The sequence below is a fragment of the Stegastes partitus genome, unplaced genomic scaffold (genome assembly GCF_000690725.1).
Source record: "Stegastes partitus isolate 25-593 unplaced genomic scaffold, Stegastes_partitus-1.0.2 Scaffold164, whole genome shotgun sequence".
Lineage (NCBI taxonomy): Eukaryota > Metazoa > Chordata > Actinopteri > Pomacentridae > Stegastes > Stegastes partitus.
Genome location: NW_007577895.1, coordinates 638276 through 659730, shown reverse-complemented (window position 1 = coordinate 659730; position 21455 = coordinate 638276).

Sequence of the window (21455 nt, the reverse complement as noted above, 5' to 3'; positions counted from 1 at the left end):
TCATCATAGACACACGATCAGAATGACCTGGTACCTCCTGGACAGAAACCTGGTTCCAAAAACTGTCGCCACCTTGACCTCACAATCTTATCTTTGCTTATGTCACCATGATGTCAGAACAAGTTGGGATAGAGTTGAACAAGCTGCCACTATTCGGCCCTTGAGCAAAGTATTTAAGCCTGTCTGCTCCAGGGGCTGTGGTGTAGCGGACCCTACACTATGACCCCAGCTTCCTAACAGTCTGGGATATGCAAAGACTGCATTTCATTGTGGTCTATGCAGTGCTGATAAAGCTGAATCTGATCTTATCCAACAGAAATCTCACTGACATGCGTTGTGCAGCGATCACTGGTAATTGCACGTCTAGCTAATCTCTAATAAGTCCTAATGTCAGTATGTTGAGACTGGAATTATACAACTTTGTTTAGCACCACAAACAAATACACGAGGACGACATCCTAGATTGTTGTTGTCTTCTAACCAACATCTTAGCAAATTGAATTCATTAAGGGTTAACAAGGGTTGATAATAACATGAACAGAAAAATGGGATGACAGAAATTCTTTTGCTCAGGCTTTTTTAAAATCAATCTGACATTTACCATCCACTCACACAGTCTTTTTTGGAGAGGCATCTTCAGCTTTTTGCAAAGGAATAAAAATACAGACATGCTGTGTTGCATGTTGACATCAAGGCATTGAATAAGCAGAGATTTTGTTACAGTTGATCCATCCAGAAGGTGGTGAATTATTCACTGTTTGGTTGGCAGGAAGCCTGGGTGGCGATGAAAGTCCTGGCTTCCACCCCAGGAGGGCTGAGGGCTGGGAGGGAAACAGCTTGTGGACCCTGCCCTCCACCACTCCAAGCAGCGAGCTAGCTTAGCTAGTGGTCTAACAGCGGCTTGTTCATTAACAGCCCCTTGCTGGGTGACAACATGCGGTTAGTGTCAATTAGACAGTAGTGGTAGAACAGGTGGGACTGTGACTGCTGGGAGGAGAAGAATCATTAGGGTGAGAGATGAATGCCAGGAAGTACAGAAGCTACATCTGAGGCTATAGTCACTGATGAAACGTGCTGTAGACATTGGCTGAGGCTCTGTCATTGAACTCTGAGTGGTAAAGCCAAGTCCCAGCACGCCAGATAAAACTGCCAACATAGGATAAATAGTGAAACGGTTTCAACTCAACATGCTTCTTTTGCCTTTAATTTGATGATATCAAACACAGTAGAACATTGCCCATGAGAAGGAGCTTCCTTTGATTATTATTTTTTTACATGAAAATTCCCTTCTTTTTTTTTTTAATAACAGCTTTAATTTTCTTGGGAGTTTCCCAGATAAGGCCAGGGTTACACAACAGGAGTTGATTTACCCCAGTTTTACACCTGAAACCTGGTCTGCAATCTTGTCTGAACCGATGTTTGATGCCGAGTCAGAGTCCTAAATCTCCTGAACTGCTCACAGAGTCATTGTGTCTGCTTTGATTATGATTATCAGGCAAGTAACCAGAGCGATGGACACTTGTTGCCAAGAAATGCTAAATATTTAAATCCTTTAGGCTAAATTGGCAACAAAAAACTGAATTCTTGTTTTCTTGTCTTCAAGTTCTTGCATCACAGTCTCCATTTTGTTTCCATCTGCTTCCCCCATGAGAGCAACGTAAGGTGATGCTCCATGTTCGCGCCCTCTGGCATTATAATCATAGTAATATCCTGTAGACTGGGATGCACCATTATTTTCTTGTATTGTCTGCAGGCCTGACACTATGTTGTTTGTGACTTTAATCCGTTTTAAAATCTGCTGAGATTTCAAGACTCTCGAAACCATAAACTAATAGTGAACCCTTTTAGGCTGCGAATCAGTTCTTCTAAAATGTGTAACCTTCAGCTACGACTTGTCACTGGTGGCACATACATAGCAGCATGATTCCAGCACCGATTGGATGCTGCAAAACACATTTAATGTCACACCCTCTGCCAGCTGCCCCGCTGGTAGGCAGAACAGAAGCTATTCTTAGCCCTACAAGCATCCCTGTATGTACGTGCTGATGTTGACTTTGGAGGCAGCTAGTTTTAATCCAACCAGACATCCATACCAAGAGATGTGGACAAATCAGTAGCTGCACATATTTGTGGTTTGGTTGTGCTTGCTGGTATTGAGCTGATTCATTACTTGCCTGTGGATGCACATTGTTTTTAAGGATTTGATCATCGTAAAAACATAACATGTAACTTCTTTAACTCATTACATCTATTGCATCTTCAGGTAAAACACGTCATCAGTGGGTGGAAGCTGGGCCCATTAAATAAGTAACAACAACAACAAATAATCATAATTAGCTGGTGCTCTTTAGCTGGCCTACACTTTCCCTACACTGCCTTTTTTTATGGTGGTTTTGAGCGATGTAAATACGTATGTAAATATAAACTTGGATGTCATTTGCAGGGACCCGACAACAGCTGGATGAACAAAGAGTGTTTCGGCGCTGACAGCCGTTTCCTGCAAATGCCATCGAGCAGTTTACCTATTTATACCCTCCCTCTTATATAAGGTCTCCTCAACATCTGTGTTTGCGACTTCATGTGAATGTGAATGACTCTCCTGTGAAGTGCCAGTAGGTAAAAGGGGAAAGCTGCTTCCCCTCTGCAATTACTGTACATGGCTGCAGTAAAAAAAAAAAAAAGAAGAAGTGTGCATTGATCTAGAAGTGATTCCGACAAGGAAGCATTCATCTTTTTGTGACGGTAACACCCCACCCAAAACATCTGAATCAGACTTTACCACCCGTTGGCTTGAAAAGTGGAAAAGCTTATTGTTTGTGAGGGAAAACAGCTACTCTGCTGTTTGCTTGAATTCAATTTAGTTACAAAGATTCCAAATGTGACTTTTTTTTTTTAATGGGGAGAAAAAGGTAATGAAACATCCGTAGAAATGTTTCAAACCACTTCTGCGGCATAATCCATTTTTCCACAGCCCGTCCGTATGCTCAGTGTGCTACAAACAATCAAAGCTTTGCCAAAATATGTCTAAATACACTGATTCTGCGTCATGCTATTGCAATCCTGGATGCTTTGAAGCATTTTGGTAACTCTTTGGAACATATGGAGCATACAGATGGACAGCAGAAAGCGGATTATGCTGCAGACGGCATTTGAGAATTTTCTGTGGATGTTTTTTTTTTTTTTTTATAACTGTGATGCTTGTCAACACTGATATCCATGTAAGAAAGGAGTGATTTTCAAAATACTACTTCCAGGGAAAAAATTTGTTATGCACTAGCTGGCACATAATCAGTGAGTGCAATCTGAGCTGCTTTCTAAACTCAGGTCAGATTAAAGAAATCAATATGCTTAAATAAAAGAAATCAAAAGTTTGTATTTTCATGTGCAACAATGAGGCTTAATTTTGAACATTGATGTTATTTTTATCTACTTGTTTTTAACTACAGCAACATCTCAGACAGGTTTTAGTCATATACGAGTATTAATATATGTATCGGACAACATCTTAATGACACACACATGTTCACACTTACATGCACACGTCTGCACCACACTAAGCCTTAACCCCCAAAGAGAATCTAATCATCACCAGTCGAAACATGTAGTTCACCTCCTTTGGGTAAGAGAAAGTCTCCCTAAATAAGAATGTCTCTATAATGAGATTTTTCTGATGGATCTTCAACGTTGAGACTGACCTTGTTCAGCACCTTACCCTCATTTAAACCACAAATCCATCTGCACGATCAAAACGGAAGATTTTTAATTAAATGTGTGATAGCAAAATTGGAATACTTATCTCAGTATTTTTTCATTTTCCCCTTTGAGCTCAAATTCCATTATCTTTGTCTCAAGAACTGTCAACGCATCAAGATTTCACCTCATGCGACAGCACTTTAATACTCTCTTTAGAGCGACTGACTGCTGCTAAGATGAGGAAATTAAATGCTCAAAGCATCTCGCCATAATCCCGAAAGTGTGGCGAGAGTCAAACAAACTGAACCTCTCTGCCCTTACAGAGGCATTGTTTTTTATCATTGAACCAGAAAAAAGTATTAGTATGACATTTTGTACATTGTTAACAAGCCCGACTACATGCCATTGCCTTTGGCAAGAATTGTCCTTTGTGTGTACAGAAGGCAGTCCAAGGCCTACGTACTGTACATCAGCTCCTAATATAATCCTTAATTCAGGGCTAGAGGGAGATAATGTCACTGATGTTTGCATAAACATAAAAGAGTACTACTTCATTCTTTTAGTGTCATGGAATGTAAATGGAAAAAATATATACTTAATTGCATTTTTCTGAATAAAAATATCCATTTTATTCTGATCATACAGCTGCCAATGTTTGTTTTTCCTGTCCTGTCCATAGAACATCGATGGAATCTGCTTTACATTTATTCATCATCCGTTTTTAATATTCAGTGGCGTATAGGAGCTAATTAACACCAGCGGGCCTCCTTGAGGAAATTCCTACTATTCGGTTTTCTGCCATCTCCATTTCTTTTCTGATGCCCACTACGCTCCAGAGCATGTAAATCTCACCAGTAAATATTTCATCAGGGTCGTGCAGAGTACCCCCCGCCCCTCGCCGGTGAGGTTAATGGAATTCGGAGCATGTCATTGCCGTCAGGATCAGTCTAATTAAATCAGGTGAGGGATGCTTGTGGTATACACTCACGCTCACCTAGTGCCATACTTTCCAAAGATACCGGAGGAAAAGATGAAGAGGGGCTACCCTGATAATTGATGGGAGAGAAAATCCAAAATTGCTCCCAAAATAGATTTAAGGCTGTTTTGTCCCTGAGCAGATTTGTTAAATGAGAGCACCTCGGCTAATGGCATTAACGAATCATTAAGACAAAAGTTTCTATTCTTTCATCAGTGGTTCTGAAGCTGTTAGTTCACTGCAGCGAGGCCTAGGTACAGTTGGTGATCCAAAAGTCGCTCCAAACTTCCACTGAGCAGACGTTGATTTGCATGTGACAGTGATTTATGCAGTGCAATAAAGTGCTACAACAAACTATTACATGGCTTCAGCAAACAAATAAGCACTCAGGAGTTTTGTGTACATAAACAACTTAGAAATGAGTAATGTTTTCTCTGCAAACTTATAAAATGTTGGTGGGGAGGGTTGTCGAGAGAAGTGGGAGGGTATTAAATGATGTATGGTGATCAGTTCTTTTCGTGTTTTCAGTCCAAATGTTGCTCTGATCTTTAAAAGAGGAACGCCACAGTTTTGTTTTTTTGCTACATTAAAGTCAGCATATATGGAAAAGATTGTCTCAAACCAATGGAAGAAGAGTGCACGGAAAAAAAGATGATATGAGGGCTGATAAAAAGGTTCTGGGTCTGCTGGTGGGGTGTGTCGCAGTTATGTGAGTGCAACATATTCAAGCAATTATGAGTCAGGAGAACGTGTGACACCAACAGAAAGACCTGTTTTACACACTGGTGGGTAGACCTGTGTCAGTCATCAGTCAGTATGATCCAACATTCATGCCAACAGATCATCACTGGTGACGAGAGATGGGTCTGCAGCTACCATCAGGAGAAGACACAACAGTGTTCACACTGCAAAAGACAGCAGCCTTGGGGCGTCGCTATAGCTCACCTAGTTGAGCTGGCATCCCATGTGCAGGGCTACAGTCCCAATATGGAGGTCATGAGTTGGAATCCCTGCTCATGACCCTTTCCCACATGCCTTCTCCCCTACTTTCCTGTCTCTCTCTCACTAACACTGTCCAATAAAGGCCAAAAAAAAAGACAGCAGCCTCAGAATTTGACTTCAGGTGCACCATCATGTTTGATGTTTTCTTTAACATTCATTTGGTGCAAATGGTACATTTGGACCTGAACTGTGTTGCAATGACATGAGGTTGTTCCACTACATGGCATCCAGTTACAGCGCATTGATTACACTCTGGTTTTTTGGCCCCAGCGACACAATCATCACTCACCACATTCATCTCCCTGAGACTTCTTCTTCTTCCCCAAAATGAATTTAAAGTTGAAGAGTTGCATTTTTGTCACAGTTTAGAAGATTTGGCACGTAGATGGTGCCTGTGTTTACATTACAGGACTTTGGGACAAGCGTTTCAGAGGCAATTGGAGTGTTCTCTTGCTGCATAAGGAGACTACTTCTGTGGGAAAGCGGTCAAGTTATATCAGTTTTGGAATTTTAGAAGCACAGTGTTGAAACCTTTTGATCATTTCTCCTATATGTCTAGTCTGCTGCTTCAACTTTTCTGTTAATTTTTTTCATCTCATCATAATTCTGCCCAACTACAATGCTAAATTGTTTAGTCTTTTAACAATATTACCAATGAAACATGAGCCTCAGCCCAATAACAGTTGACAGAAAACAAAACAGAGATACTTTCAGTCTGATAAGAGGAATATCCCTGCTCTCCCTCATAACAAAAAATTGTCAAGGGGTTGGTCATCCATTATCAAGGCTACTAGAGGTTAGGGAAATGAGAAGAGTGTAAAATTCTTGGGGGAGTAATCTAGCTGTTTTATTTTAGCAGGAATAATCCAAGAGAGACAGTTTTAATTTCCAGATGCCCCACAGCACTGACCCAAAATTAATTGTTCCTTTTGCTACAGAGGGAGACCCCTTGAGACAGACAGGGGAACATAGAAAAAAAATATATCCTGGGTAATTACACAAGAGTAGAGCACTTTTCTATGGAGTGGGACTCTTGGTGGCCGTGGATTATGTGAGTTTAATGGAAGAGAGAGCTGACCTGAGGCTAAGCAGGAGAGAATTAGAGTGTTGACATACAGGACTGCTGAGGCTGAGAAAGGCTCTCTTAAATCAGTAGTGGCAGCAGACCGGGGCAAATTATGTGTCTTTCAATGAAACGCCATTCGCCGTTTGATATGTGTTGTGAAGGTGCTAAAAACATTTGTGGACGCGGTGAAATACACGACAACAGGGATCAGATGGAGCACTGCGCAGATCTCAACAACTTCACACTATGTAAAGAAGAATTTCTGCCCAAAAACAACACAATTAGCCCACAGCAGGAGCTTCCCCACGAGCCTATAGGAGGCGTTTGAGGAACTCAGGATCCTTACCTGTGTTTCAAGGGGAAGGAGCAGGGTCTAAATTTATACCATCAGTCTCAGTTCTTGGTACGTAAATAGTACAGGGATGCCGTAACTAAGAGGAAGCCGCCATTAAACACCCGGCAGGTTGATGCTATTTTAAAAACAGGCACTATATGGTATTTTCAGTCTCAGTTTCTAACCCTGCAACTGCATCCACTCGAACGTCACACCACAATAAATGAGGACTAGTGTGCCTAATTTTATGGTTCCTAAAGTTGTGGAAACAAACAAGAATGGACAAAAGGGAGTTCTCGAGTTCATCTCCTCCGTAGAACCAAACTATTTAGGGGGAAAACAAATGTTAGGTTTAATTTCAGGGAGTCACAAAATGTTAACAACCCAGCAAATGCTTTTTTATCCTTTTGGGAACCGTTTGATTGAACGACACTTTCTTCAGTCACACGGCAAACGTCTGAACAGACTTATAAAGAAAAAGTAAGTGAACACTGGCAGCTCGAGCTATGTGTACGTCGAGCATTTGTGGCCAAACAAAAACTCCATTTATGTGTTGCTATTGTGATACACTGCAATTACTGAACTCTCCACCAGGTCCTACAAGCCGAGCAACAAAACCCACTTTTCTCTTTGCTTTTGAAAACAACCCCAGACAAGTCATTTGATCTGACGTTTCTTTTGTGCCATGCCTTCCTAAATCAGTTAAAAATCACAGCTGCGAGAAACATTCACCAGACTTTTACCTGAGGCAACACTGTTATTGTTAAAGTGAGAAAGGGATTGTGGTAATGGTCAAAAGAAACGACATCAAGAGGAATTTGTCAGTAGGAAACAGGCAAGCAAAACAGCTGACTAAAAGTTCCTCACACTGCTTCTGAGAAACGGCGTTAATGCTGCAACGTCAATCATATCTGATTAGCAATCAGGGAGACATTAGTGCGACTGTGGCTGCATTTATTTCACACAGTCCTGCTGTTTCTCCTCACTATTCTGAAAAGAAAGTAGTGGAAACTGAACTCCTCTTCGTCTTATTGCTCCTATAATAAAATTTCCCATCATTGGAATAACAGATCTCCCCCATTTCACATATGCACACAGTCTACTTCATCAGATTTACTGTGCCAGTGGCTTCCACAGTCGGCCACTGTGGGACCATCAAGGGATGATTTTCTGCGTTGTGTGTTTGTGCACGCGTGCATGGTTGTGTGAGTGCTTTAGAGTTGGCTGGGAACTCTATGCTTATTGCCTGTGAGTATTACATTTTTTTTTTTCTTTTAGGATTTCTCCTTGAGGCTGTAATGCACTATTGATTTGTTTAGCTAATATATTTCTTCTTCCTTCTCGTCATTCTTATCTCAAGATGAGATGCTCGCCTGTTTCCACATTAGGCCACACCTGGGAGTGAGGAAAGCAGCTTCCCCATTACTGGTAAAAAATGTAAAAATCCAGATGCAATCTAATGAGCGGTTGAGGTCTTGGGGAATTTTAGCAGCACTTAAACGAAAAAAAAAAAATCTAAATCTCACTGTGTATATTCAGGTTTGCTCTCAAGAAATAACAAATCTTGTTGCCTCAGTCCCCAGTGAGCTACAGTCTTTGCTGAAGAAGAGGAGATGGTGCTACAAGCTCACCTATCATGCCTTCGCTTGAGGCTTTTGGAGACACTCTATCGTCTTTTAGAAAATCCTCCAAGAGTACATGAATCTAGAGCTGTCACGGCGGCTAAAATCAAACACACACCCCTTCCAAGCCTCTCTCTCCCTGCGGTGGTGCGATGTAAAGAAAAGGTCGAGCCTGTGTTAATAGCTTACAAATCTCTGTCTCCAAACCTTGAGTGAAATATAGTCTCATAATATGTGTAACTGGGATGTGCAGAGGATTTCCTCTATTAGCTGTTTTTATTGTATCAAGGTCAGAACAGGACCGAGTTGGAGAGACACCCCCCGCTGCTACAATAATCCTCAAATAATAAGTTAGTGGTAGTGACAAGGCATTAATCCATTGGGAACTCATTACTACTGATATCTCCACTTAAATCTGAATTATAGCAATTAGGAGAACAATGTAATTCTGCCACATCCAAACCACTACTAATGAATTAACATCATCTGATTGCACTGAAGCATGTGAAAATCTATGCCATCGAGGTTCCAATGAAATGAACACCGAGCACTGGTGAAGCTCTACCAACTACAGAGCCTTATCCTGTAATCACTGCTGGAAAGGTTGGTGCTCCTGCTAATAATGTACAGGGTTCATTAGGAGAGTGTCAGTGGCAGAGATCACAATTTCTTAATTGTGTTGCTTATCAAAGAAATTACATCAGTGTTATACATATAATCAGGTACTTTTTAGTTGTAATTTTACATTATTTCCAACTAATTCAACCAAATAGGCTGTTTTCTGTATTGTACAAAGGCAGTATCACATATATCCCAATCTGAGTTAAGAATCTTTTTGTTTTTTGATGTACAGCAGCATTTAGGCATTGCAGGGCCTAAATTTGCAGATGGAAAATACAGCCAGTGATGAACCAGTCAAACTAGATGGCAACAAGCTTGAAGAAGTGGAGTCCTTCACTTCTTTGGGGAGTATCATCGATCAGCAAGGTGGTACAGATGCAGACGTCAAAGCAAGAATATGCAACGTCAGGATAGAACTGGATCTATTACAACAACAAATTCAATGATTTTCTACTCAAATGCAAATCAGTACTTCTTTACAGTTCTGACATTTGGAGAATGGCGAGAAATATTATCAGTAAAGTACAAACTCCTCATCAGCAACTACTTAACAAAGATCCTCAAGATAGACTGGTCAGATAAGATCAGCCACAACAATCTACGGCTGAAAACACAGCAATTACCAGAAAAAGATGGAATTGGAAGAAGAAGATGGTGCAGGATTGGGCTTGCTTTCGGAAAATCAGTGACAAACACCACCAGATGAGGCCTGACACGGAATCCTCAAGGAGGGAAAAGAAGAGTTCAGCCAAAGAACAACTACAAAGGGACCTCAAGAGGTTTGGGTTCACCTGGAACCAACTAGAAAAGAAAAGCTCAAGACCAGCTCTCTGGAGTTCCCTTGTCAACAGCTTATACTCCAGGAGGGGTGTCAGAGCATAAGAAGAAAGTACAGGGTTGGTAAATCAAAGCCCCACAAAGGTTGTCATTCCACTAGGACATCTGCTTAATGCAGAGCACTTAGCTCTAAATGCTGCAGCGTTTCTGAGAGGAAAATTTGAGAGACACAAAGGATGCACACTGTGGATGGGAGGTGGGAGCCGCTGTGGGTCGAGGCTGAACCCAGGACTGCTCTCTGCGAGTCTCACTCTACCTATTAGGCGACAGCATGCCTGTAAAGGCTGTCATTACAAGACATAGTCTGCTCATGAGTTCAGAAGACTCATGAACTCATGGGAGGTAAAGTGTGTTGTTGGCCTCGGGCAGTATACACAATTCATAACCGACTATAAAACACAAATAAAGCTGGGACCTTCACACCACTTTCTCTTTAAATAATGAATATTTACTAGTTGTTGTAGAACTGTTTCAGAGGATTTTTATTTCCCAAGAATAAAGCACATAATGCTGTAGTCAGTCAGAGTTGAACAATGTGGGAAAAAGACCTGTTGAGATGGACAGACACTGTTACTGACATTAGGGAGAAGATGCATGTTTCTCAAAAATGACAACTAAACTGCAACCGAAGGAGGTAGAGCAGGAGGATGATGGCAGAAGTCAGCAACAAAACCTTGACCCAGTAGGCCAGGGTTCCACGTGTTCCCATGTGGGACCATTATTCTTAGACTGATGTTCCATTTTCACTCATTCGACTGAGTTTTCTGGCTGTTTGCTTTGGTTTAGGCAGTAAAACACCACGGTTTGGCTTAAAACACAACCCTGTCACGACATGTTTGAAGCTTGTACGATGTTTTTTGGGGTTGCCAGGGCGATGGATCCCGCTCCATTTAGTGTATGAGCTGAAATGCAGTGACAGCAAAGCGGTACAATAAATGGCAAAGACAAGTTGATTTGAACATGGTTGTGATACGTCACAAACAAATGTCGTCTGGCAGAAAATGTTTCCCTCTAATGAATTTTTGGAGACAAACACTTAGTCTGATCAAGGCTGATTAGATCATGTATATTAACTTTTAATTCATTGCACTTAACCACAGTGATGATATAATGCAGAACCTTTTTTTTTTTTGCTTTAAAATATGCATCGTCTGTATGAGTAAGCCAATTTAGTCTTCTTGATTTGGATAACTTCATACTCTTCCTGTCAATGTTTGTTATGTGCAGATGGCCGCATCTCCCAATTTGAAATGTCCATGTATTTTTAAATTTTTATCAATCTCTCTCAAACCCATTTGAAATGCTTTTTTTAATAGTCAAACTTGCACCGCTGACTGAACATCCCTGCTCTCGACATTTCCAAGTGAAGAAATGGGAAATGAAAGCTAAAATAAAATGGCCTCATTCATTTCATAGTGTCTTAGCTTATTAGCATCAAGTTGAGAACTTCCTCTGCGACTGCGGCTCATATTAACCTGATGGGATAATGTGAGGCAGGGAGTCGTCACGGAGCCTTCGAGGAGGCCTGACGGAGGGTTGAGGAGGAGTGAAGAGGGTATCAGGTGAGCCAGAGCCCAGTGGATGCAGCCACGAGTGAAGAGTGACCCGCTGACCTTCATTACCGAGCCTCGGCGAGCTACGGCAAGCAGCGTGCTGTGTGATAGTGCCTGTTTGCCCACACAAGAGTGGAAGACGGCGACAAATTGCATGAGGGGAGGAAGATAAGGTTGTTATTGGAGCTGTTAAAATCAAAAGGGAGAAAGAGAAGAAGAGGCGAGAGAGAGAGGAGGAAAGAAGATTAAACAACAAACCAAGGAAAACACACTTCAAACAAACCAGAAAGCAGCAGTGACACGTCGACCATTTCCCTCATTAGCAGGTGATGTGAATGGGCTGGTGAAACAATGAGACGTTTTCGGTGTCAGTCTACTTAAGCACCGGGGAGGCAGTGTATCTACGTGTATACAAAAGACATAAATGGGAGAAGAACAGCCTTCATTCTCTGTATTGTCAAACATAGCAGTGATAAAAGGAGAGGCGCATGTGTGACTGTGTGTGCGTCTACTTAGGCCCTAGAGATGGCCCCGAAGCAATGAGGTGTGGGTAGAAATCAAACTTCATTAGATCCACAAGCACTGAGCCCTATGGCATGCCAAAGAGGCAGAACAGAACAGAACAGAACTTAACTTCAGAAAACTCCAGATTCTCCTCCAAAGTCATTTTTACCATTATTAGAACTTTATCTTGTTTTTTTGATAAATCTTATATACAGTGTATATATAAGGAAATGTTGTTTAATGTTATCTAGAATAAGACAGAATCAAGTATCAACCATGTTGGTCGCTCTCTGAGGCTATGCTGAGTACGGCATTTAGTTAAATGCCAAAGTAAGCATTATATAGTTTTATATACAGTATATATAGAATCTTTAGATGATACGTTTGAATGTATTCAGTCACAAAAAAGATACAAAACAAATTTAAAATTAATATCATCCCTGCATGGAAAAGTTAAAGTCTCTTTCTGGTCATTGATTAAACCCGTAAAACTCATATCTGTCTGTGAAAGTTGCATACTTTCATGCTTATTCCAAGAAAATATTCCCTTATCGCTTTAAAATAGCTTACAACTCCACAACATTGCTTCCTTTAGCATGTACAGATCTATGAAGGCCCTGCCTCTCTCTCCATCAACCCTATCTTTGTAAAAGCACAAGCAAAGCAACTAAACTGAATTCATAGTTACGTCTTGTGGGATGTGTAATTTAATTTTAAAACAAATGTATTTTCTCATCTGTACACTGTAGGAGAGGCTTCCCGTTAGACGGAGCCACAAAATCCGAGACAGGAGGCAGGAGGGGAGAGTGGTGGCATTAAGCAGCCACAGGACATTATTCTTCAACTAAAATTTGTGTCTATTTATTGCTTACTTTTGGTTTTGACTTGTTGTCTGGTTAGGTTTAGGGACATATTATGCTTTGGTTGACACTTTCACAAACATAACTACATATTAGATGCTTGGTGAGGTCCAGACACGACCCTGTCACTACATTTTTTAAGCTTCTTCTCCATTTTCTGGGTTACCAGGGTGATGAGTCCCAACCCATCAAATACATGATTAGTTGGCTTTCAAAGGAACATTTAAATAAATGTCAAAGTTACAATAATTGATAGAAGCACAATTTTTTGGGGACAGTCCACTCACCCATCCACAGTCACTGCAGCTCGAGCACAGCAGCTCACCTACAGCTCTGCTCAAACACTGTGAAGCTACTCTAGCCTACACAATGTCAAGTTGTACTGTGTTACAGTAATCCAGCCACACATGCTGCAACCAGAAACAGATTCTGGAGAAGAACAATGACATGGACAACCTCACTCTACAAGCTGACATGATTGGTTCCTTAGATTTGTTACATATAAAACCTCATCAGTCTGAATTTGTATTTTTGAGTCGGCATACTGCAGTTCCAAAGCAGAAGTGATCAGTCATGCTACCGAATGCACATTTCCTTCCTGATATATTATGTAGCATGTATACTTTTTAAAAAAAAATCATATGGACATGTTAACATGGTTAAAACATTTTAAAAACGAGATTTTTTTCCTGGAGGGGGTCTTTAAAATAACCAAAGTGATTACAGTTCACCCTGAGGGAAGCAGGATGTCTGCACCCAATTCTTTAGCAATTCATCAGATAGTTGTCTATGGTGAACCCACTGGCACTCCCTAGAGCCACAGCGTGACGGGGAAGTTCACCTTCATTTAAATAAGAAAAAAAAAACAGTGACGAGGGGACAAAAAACTCAAGAGATAATTAGGAAAGATTAAAAGAAAGATTAAAGAACTCACTGCATTTACATGAGTGATGAAAAATGCATCCTGTAGTTGGATATACTGTACACTCCCTTCAGAATTCACCATCCCTCCTATCAGTGTCATTCCACTTTATTTTATTGATCAGTATAATCTTCTCCTTCAGCATCATTTCCTGTTTTATTTACAGCACTCCATCCCACATAAATGAACTGCACAGGGATGGAAACATTAGCAGTGAATCAGTGGATTGTAGAAAAAAATAACAGACACCCATATCTTACTGGAAGCTTTAATTTGGGACTTATCACTTTCTGCCATCTCCACAGTTAATGGAGCCATAAAATCTAAATTTAGGCAAATATGTGGATGTCTGGCTGGAGATGAGTGTGGCCTACAGTGTCTTGTCTATGAAGCAAACGCTGTGACTACTCTGCACTCCTCAGTGGAGTCAGTTTTCTTGCTATCGGTCAGCTGCATTAATATCCCTCTACAGTCCATTTTATGTGGATTCAAACCCAAATTCCTAAACTCATCAATTATCCAATCACACGCAGTCACATAATTGTTAATACATGGTGTAAATGGGGTACGATATCCATATTTGATGAAGCATTTTATTAATTGATGCACCAACTTCTCCTAACCTGCAGCTGACCCAGCCGTCTGAAAATATCTGAATACGAGACATCAATTCATTGTCGTTTGGCCGGTTATCTGTGGCAACAACGCATTGTGCTGATGACGGCTGAAATGTTTTGACACCTTTCGCACATTCAATAAACTGATTAGAGCCTGAAGAGCCTCGGCTGCTTTCTTTCTGTCAGGGCGTGTAGTCATCTCTTCCCGTGAGAAAGGCCCGCTGATCCTCGCTACACATGTCGGCCGCATCTTGAAAAGCCCGGATTTAACAGCACGAACCCCTTCACAAGTGTTCAGTTACTCTAAGTGCTGAAGGCATCAGCAAACAAGAAAACATGATAGCCCCAAAATGCAAACCAATTGCTCGTACATGCCGAGGCGGTATAAGTTCCAAGCGCTGTGCGAAGGGTGTGTGTATGAAAAACGTCCAAGTGCATCACTGTGAAAGAAAAGTCTGCAAATATCAGCGGGCGTGTGTCTGTGAATGCAGAGTATACATGCGCACGGGGTTGTAGAAAACCTCTTCTCTCTGTGAAAATCAAAGAAACACGTGTTGAGGCTGCGCCAGAATCCTGGCCGACACTATCTGATGGAGCCCTGCCCACAGCCTTGGCTTGCCCTCAGAACTCTGATCAGAGCCTCTGAGCTGAGAAACAAAAAGATGTCTTCTACAGATTATGGGTACAACAATTTTTTTTTATTTTTTTTATTTTCATACCCATTTCTCATCTGACTAAGCTAGATTCCTTTGGGCATTAGCTCTGACAAAGCAATCTGCTTTTATTATTCACAGGAAACCAACTCCTTTGACTTTGAACAAGTCTCTTGTGTCGCCTTTACTTTCGAACACATAAACAATATACAGCACATAAACAGCATCCAAGCGGTGTGGCATTCTGACAAACAGCCCTATTTGGAAAACAATGCACACGCAGAGCAATACACTGACTTTCACCTCCGCACTGCCATTGATCTGTCAAAGCAGCCATCATCCCATGCTAAGTATTTCTCCCCATTAAGAAATCATGAACCATCTGCCTGCTCAGCTGAAACTGTACATGATGTGAGGAATGCCTATCATGTCATGCTTAATTAATGAGCCAGTGTATACTTGCCAAGGAGTCACACTACCACAAACATGTAATATTATGCAAATGTTCCCCCCCGTTTCTGTGAAATGGGAAGCTTCGGGTCGGCTGGGAATTCTAGGTTTGTCCGGACAACAGGACTGGCTGGTGTTTAAGCTGAAATGTTAAAGAGGCAGATGAGGAATGATGTTCAAAAGCAAGAGACAGAGGTGTTATGTAGAGAAATTGTATGAAACGCTTTGATTGATGACACACAAGAAGATGACAGTGAATGACAAAGCAATTCAGTACCAAGAAATGTGGCGGAAACCCACTGGGGACCGCGAGCTGTCCTCCAAGAAACCAGACAAACTGTCCAAGACTGAAGTTGGCCAGAACGGTGAAGTAGTCAATCAAAAAATATTAGGTTTGACTGAGCTGACTGAACATAAACAGTGGTTATAGCTACCAGCTACTCATAAAAGAAAACGTCCTTGGCTACCACATTTGCACAAAAGGGTTATAACCAGCAAGGTGGAACAATCTGGAGATAATATATAATTGTGATTCTTCTGAAAGATATTGTGACAAAGCTTCAGCGCGTAATGGATTAAAACATGTGATGGAGCATCTCCATAAAAGATACCATAAAAAGTGTGACTGGCACCCAAGGAGGATGGAATTTGTTAAAACCATTGAAAGAACAGTTTGAGCCCTGGCCCAGGCATGCTGCACACACTGTATCCTCAATTGCAGCCTTTTCAATGTGCTAATTACACAGCTTCAAAATGCAATTTCAATTTGAAATTAATTAATTGTTCAACCATGCTATGCACCGAGAGGTTTGTCATCGCTGGAGGTGCTCGAGGCTGAACTCTGCTTTTCATGCCATAAACAGTGACAGAATAAAAATCTGTTTCCTGTGATATCTTTAATACGAGAAGCTTTAAAGCATTAGAATTGCAACAGGAGACATACGGTTATTCATCTCAGCCTTCATGGCCTGACATGCTGCATAATTTGCACATTTGCATTTGCAACCTTTACTTTTTTGCAAATTGCTAATTGCTAATTCTAATTGCGATTACAATGCCAAATTCATTAACCCTAATAATTAGCGCAACAAAATACAGAAGTTTATTGTTTAGGAGTTAAGCAGTCCATGGCGATGAACCAAATTATTATTTACCTGCAGATCGCAGACTGACAACCTCACACATGCCACTTATTTACAAGCACCATGTCAGGTGAAGCTCTATCAGGTTGCACTCTGCCACATCAGTGCTTTCAGCTAAATGCTAACACACAGTCTGGCAGGTTAGAATTAATTTCTGGAGGGACCATGAGCGTCAGCAGGAAAATTATAGGCAGTGTGGTGGTGTATCGCTCACCTCAAAGCAAGATGATTGCAGAATCTTCTGGTCAGTTGAGGCCTTTCTGCATGGAGTTTACATCTTTTTGTCTCTTTGGGTTTCTTCCAGGTGCTGCCACAGACTTCCTCCTACAGTCCAAAGACATGCATAATAGGTTGATTGGCAAATCTAAATTAGCTGGAGATGTGAAAACAAGAGGTGATGGATGCATGGATGCATGGATGGATGGATGGATGGATGGTCTGCACTTATATAGCGTTTTTATCCAAAGCGCTTTACAATGTGTTTCTCATTCACCCATTCACACACACGTTCATTCACAAATAGTGACAGGTGCTGCCTGGCATTGGGAGCAACTTTGGGTTCAGTGTCTTGCCCAAGGACACTTCGACTGTGGAGGGGCGGGGGATCAAACCGCCAACCTTGTGACTGGAGGACAACCCGCTCTACCACCTGAGCCACAGGATGGAAGGATGGATGGCTGGATGGCTGGATGGATGAATGGATGAATGGATGGATGGATGGATGGATGGATGGATGGATGGATGGATGGATGGATGGGTGAATGAATGAATGAATGAATGAATGAATGAATGAATGAATGAATGAATGGATGGATAATCAATTATTGCAATACTTGTTGAGACAAAAATGGGGGGGCTGACTAACAGACTGTCCACCAGGCTGACCCAAAGATCTAAAAACTCTAATATTAAAACAGCCAGAGTACCTGAATTGCAAGCACATACAAATTTATCATCAAACTACTTCCTCAGAAAAAAAAAAAAAGCACATTTTACTTATACAAAACTTACATCTAGCAAGAGGCAGAAAATGCACCAAAGGATATAGGTAGGTTTTGTTGTATAGATGATATCAAGGAAACTGGCAGAAACATTTTACTTCTCCTTCAAAAGAAAGTGGGATAACAAAGTTTTTTTTAAGGGGGGTGGGCAATTGTAATAAACAAGTTCAAGAAAACAACTTCCTCTCCCTCGTGCCCTCAGTACATACAGAGGATACACTGACAGACAATCAGATTTCCTCCCACACACACACACACACACACACGCGCACGCACACACACATCAAGTTAATGTAGACGGCAACGAGCCTCTCAGGAAAGAAATAGTCAGCTCGGTGAGAAGCGATTAGAGCTCCCTTTGGTCGCCATGGTGTTACCGATGATTGATGTGATTAATAAAGCTGTTGTCATGGCGCCCTCTATGCCTCTGAATACAGGCCAAAAGACATAGAGGGAGAGAGGGAAAGAGGAATCGACACAGATAGAGACTCTAAAGGCACTCATGTATCTAACGACTGTGATTTATCATTTGACAGCTGTGGGACAAACCCAACTCATCAGATTATTATTTTACACACAACGTCACCTCGTCTAACCGTATTGAGATATCGCTGTCTTCGCAGTGCGGATGAGACGCAACACTGTCAATGTTGACTCTGCGAAATCAAGTCTTTCCAATCTGGGTAATCAATTTGTTCATTGGGTGTTTGCTCAAGTAATTTATTTAGAGCTCTTTCGCCTTCAGGTGTGAGAGTCAACATTCTTCACTTTTCTCGATGTAATGTCTCAGAGCGTCACTTCGGTTTCGCTAATGCATGTCTGAGTGCAAGTAATGGGGTAATGGGTCTGCTCAGGATTCCTCGCAAAAGGGGGTTTTTGCTGCTTTTTTTTTCCCTCTGTTCTCCGGCGCAAGTCCAAGGAATGTGATTAATCTGTTGGAGTCTGGTTAGAGTAGTACGAAAAAGCCCCACGACAGAGAGTGCTCCAAAGTCACCTCAAGGTAAACTCAATGCAATGCCTCATTTTTAAATCCTACGGCAGCCTCCGTGGAAGAATGAAACAGGTTCCTGGGGTTTACTATCAATATTCTACGCACATCTAGCAGTTGAAGCCCTTTGCGCTTTATCAAATTTAAAACTGATGTTTGTGAACAAGCATTGTAATTTGTCGTTGCTTTGATGAACGAGTTAGAGCGCTGTTTCTTTATTTGTGCATCCAACATCAAGAGAATCATTCATTTGGAGTCCTGTTGGTGAGCACTTGGCCAGTGTACATCCATTATTCACTCCCCTTTCAGCTCTGTTTTGATCTCCAGTTGATAAAGATGTATAGTTGGTTTAGCAGAGCTTTTATTTTATGCTGCTAATGATTTCTCAGCACTATTAAGAGTGATGGCATTGAAGCGGAACGGTAAAGTTGGCAGCCGCACAACCAAAACAATGATCTGAAGGGAAGTAAGGAAGAAAAAATGTTCTGTCGAGCCAAGTGAAACAGTAAAGCAAAGGCGATACAAACCTGTGGATTTACAACTACAGGTGGCTCCTATCACATCAGATATAGTCAGTTGTTGATGGTTTAAAACTATCATGTAGGCTAGCTTTAAGTAACAACTATTGTATTTATTAACACTCAAAAAACGACCAGCTTTAGATATTTTTTTTAATTTTTGCAATAAATGGTCGGAGAAATGTTAATTTGCTGAGTGTTAGATGAGAAGGCTGATACTACTTTCATGTCCCTAAAACCCACCAGCAGGTTTAAAAGTCTTTTAAAAAATTACCATAAACTGTAAAAACTCACATGATTTTCACATTTTTATTAATTCTTGAGCTACTCATCTGCGATATGCTGCACCTTCGGAAAAAATGATCAAATCTAAACTTAACATTGAGATATTTCAGCAAAATCATGTTATTCCTCATGTCTCATTTAGAAATTGTCCAATAAAAAACAACTTTTGAAAAAGTCAGATTCTGTTGAAAAAATAAAAATTTTAAAATTCCCAAAGGGCAAAAGAGCACATAGGAGAAAAGTATGGAAACAAATTAATTTAAGTGAAACATCTACAGAATGTGGCGCCACCTTTTTCTCCCCAGTACTGGTTACACCTTTGGGGCACTTGGAAAAATGTTCTACACGTTAATTCGAGGCTTTTTTCTTTACAGTTTTTGTATAAATAGAAATTGCAAATAAATTGTGCTGTTTCTCTAGAGTTGCAGGTCTACATACTGCAGAGAGAAATAGCCTCAAATGAGCAAAAACAAGCAAAACAAAATAAACAATTAAGAAACTAATTTGATTAAAAGACTTGAAACAGGTGGTTCGGTGGTGAGCACTGTTGCCTTGCAGCTAGAAAGTCGCTGGTTTGCGTCCTGGTGAAGACACCTGGGATCTTTCTTTGTTCTCCCCGTGCAGCGTGGGTGATTCTAAACTGTTCGTAGGTGTGAATGTGAGTGTGCTTGGTTGTCTGTCTCTAAGTGTAGCCCTGTGATAGACTGGCGACCTGTCCAGGGTGTCCTCTGCCTTCGTCCTAAGTCAGCTCCCCCACGACCCTCGTGAGGATTAAGCGGTGTATCGATAATGGATGGATGGACTTGAAACAGAGGCACACAGCTCCTGTAGCATCGCTCCCTATTTACTATACAGTGAATCTATAAAAGGCCTTTTGTAGACATGACAAAAGCTGACACAGATGGCGCAGGATGATAATAAAGATAACAAGGAAGTGTCTGACATCTCGGTTTACTGAATGAGAGAATGATGGAAAGGATTTTGCTGCTGGTTAACCAGGTAACCAGGCAACCATCAGGTGGAAGACTCCCGGGAAGTCAATGCTCTGAACCAAAAAAAATATTCCAGCAAATACACTGGGGAGTTCAAAGAAAAGGCGTCGCTGAGGAATGTCACGTTCCAAAGCCTTCACGTTACATAGAATCACAAATAACAACAGCTTCAGTAAACACAACATTTCTGGATGAAATGTTACCAGAAGCCCTCAAGTTGCTTTAGTTTGTCTTTTTTTTTTTTAATGGAAAAGGAAATGAAAAGACTGCAAGTAACAGCTGATGCAATGTTTCACTATTCACCGTGTCAATCTGATTGGATGCAATGCGTTAGAAATATTGCCATATATTTATATTATTCAGACGACATTTAGAAGGGGCACTTTGTTGGAACACAGCCAGAATTTGCTGTGTGTTTTCTGTACGTTTGTTTCTATCTATGCTAAGCTAAGCTAACCAGCTCCTGGCTTCAGCAATGTATTTAGAGAACAAACATTAGAGTTTTATCCCACCACTTTACAAAAAAAAATGTAAATAAATAAGTGTATTTACCTAAAATACTGAACTTTAGGTTTTCTGCTAAGTGGTGTTTTTTAAAGCCCACTAAACTAACACTATATTGTGTTATTTTTTAATTACCATGATTATCTACAACTATACCAGACAACATACTATTGTACAAGGTTAAGTTTTAGAACTGCATTTATAGTCATTTGTCCCATTGTAAACCATAGACTGTATAAAAGATGGACGTAGCTACCGTGACGTCACCCGTTGGTTTCTGCACTGAGAAAATGAAGCCAGGGTTTTGCTACTTCC